Here is a 2,666-nt window from a genome sequence, read left to right as displayed (position 1 = left end):
TGCCACTAATGCGACGCTCTCTTATATTTTATATTGTTGTTAACATTTTTGTTGTTGTTAATAATTAACAAGCAAATTTCTTAGACATGGCAATGTTTGTTAGTATATTATGAATTCTGTATTTGATGTCTCTCCAGTTCTCTATCGCTTATTTGAGTTTGCGGTTTTCAGCGTTAAAGTTGAGATCACACTAAGCGACCATAAAAGTGGCGCGTTCACACAACAGTTGGTCCAAAGTAGCGGAACGTACTAAGATTACAACTTACAACCTTTTTTACGAAAATTCGCGTTCTGTAAAGAATATGTTTCGCGCTTCGCTCAACTTATGGTCAATATAATCGGTCTACTGCGCGTACTATTCGCAACGCCATCACCCATTTTGAGACCGAGCATTCATTATTGGATAATATTCGACCGAATAGACCACGTCTAGCATGCAGTGAAGAAAATATAACAGCCGTAGCTGAGAGTGTACACGAAGACAGTTGACGAAACAGCCGCCATTTCATCCAGAAAAACAACGGTTTGGTGTGGTTTGTGGGCTGGTGAAATCATCGGTCCATGTTGCTTCAAAAATGTTGCCTGTGAGAGCCTAACCTTCATTGGCGAACGTTATCACGCCATGATAACCGACTATTTGATGCTTGAAATTGAAGCTTGTTATTTCGGTTTTAACAAGACGGCGCCACTTCCCACACATCGCATCAATCAATGGATCTATTGAAGAACACTTCGGTGGACAGATAGTTTCAAACTTTCGGCCGGTCGAATGGCCACCAAGATTGTCTGATATCACATCTTAGACTTTTTCCTGTGGGAATATGTCATTCGCCAGTTACCGTTCGAAATGCTCGAATGAGTCATCGAAAATTGAACTCAACGGATGGAGCATATGAGACGTAGCCGCGGTCAATATTTGAAAGAGTTAAACTTCAAAAAATAATTGCCAAAGCATGTTCCTTCGAATGATAAGTAATAAACATTCTCCATTAAATTTCAAGGTTCAGTGTTTTCCCTTAAAAAAGTGGGGAATCTCGAAATGGATCACTCTTCAAATGACAACCTTTTATTTTAAGTCTAGCGCCAAGTTTTCTCGTCGCATAGTGTGACTCCACGCTTAGCAGCAAGCACTCTTGCTCGCTTACTCTTGCTAGCATGCCATTAGCAAAATGTGCAAGCTGCTTTTACTCTCTTTCATTACTTGTTTGCTCTTCATTATCTGCTTGTCTCATTACTTTCGCAAACTGTATGTACCCGTTAACATTTACTTAACATTTCCTTAACATTTCAGTGTTGAACAACTTTGCAGAGTATTTGGAAATTTTATTCAGTACTTTAAACATAGTTTTTTTTTTATTGTTGTAGTGTTTTTATATATTTGCTTTATTAACTTTTCATATGTGAGATGTAAATGCAATTCAATTTCGTATGTTTTTATTTTGTTTTATCTTTTTTTGGATTTTTCGTTTATTCGCATAATAATATTTAGTATTTAGTGTGTTGTAGTTTTATGTTTTTGTCTAAAATGTTTTTTGTTTTTGTTTTGTATTTTATTTGTTATTGTATTTCTTATTAAAAATCAGCGTAAACTTAGACCTTTAGACACCACATATACATGCATTACATTACTGTTATAGCAATATATTGCAGTATTTTCAGTAATTATACCAAAATATATAGTATTGTGTTGTTTAGTTGTTAGTGTAATGCAGCTTTATTATAAATACAATAGTTGCAAGCATAAATAGTAGTGTTTTGTTATAACTTTTGCGTAGCATTAGTTGTTGTAGTTTTAACTTTTTTATAATTTTTCACTAAAACTATTTTTTTTCGCGTCATCCTGCCTCATGTGTGTGTTTCAAAATTTTTTTTATTTATAACTACAGTTATGCTTATCAATTTCGTGTTGTTTGTTTTTTAATTTTTTTGGTGCAACTTATAATATATTAATTAAAAACACACATGGCAACGCTGCTTTCAATGCAAGCTGGCAGTTCTATGAAATCAAGGAAAAACTTAAGCAAAGTGAAATTAAATTCAGCACATGTTTGTTGTAAAGAAATAAAAATCCGTTTACTTTGTCTGCGTTTTATTTTGTTTTAAACGTGTTTTCGTTAAAATATAACATATTTTTCTTATTGTGGTGTTGTTTTCCCCAGTGACGCTTCGCTGTTGAGAGTTGTTACTCCGACCTCTGAAGCATTTAAAACTATGAAATAAATTTTATCTACATATAACTATCGGTTTCTTTTTCTGATAAAACGTTTAGCTTTTACTTTTACCCAAAAGCTTACCACTAAATTTTTGCTTAGTGTCTATTATTTCAAATTTAGTTGTTTTATTCAAAATTACAAAATATGTACAGTATACATACATAGTCTAGTACAAAAAATCATTTACACACATTTACAATACACTTACAACTATGCAGCGTGTGCTTATTTAACGGTTTAGCTCGTTTCAACATACTTCTTAGAGCTTTTAGTGTTTTATTAATTTTGTTGTTATTTAATATATACACTTTTGTTGCAAATTTATTATTTTAATTTTAAGATTTGCGTTTTACGGCGTCTGCGTGCGTGTAATCGGTGTATATATAAGCATATGGGCGACTTAGATTATATATATTTTAGGCAAAAAGCACAACGAAAGCTATGTGAAAGTTT

This window comes from Bactrocera neohumeralis, chromosome 2 (assembly GCF_024586455.1).
Source record: "Bactrocera neohumeralis isolate Rockhampton chromosome 2, APGP_CSIRO_Bneo_wtdbg2-racon-allhic-juicebox.fasta_v2, whole genome shotgun sequence".
Lineage (NCBI taxonomy): Eukaryota > Metazoa > Arthropoda > Insecta > Diptera > Tephritidae > Bactrocera > Bactrocera neohumeralis.
This window is presented reverse-complemented; position numbering follows the sequence as displayed.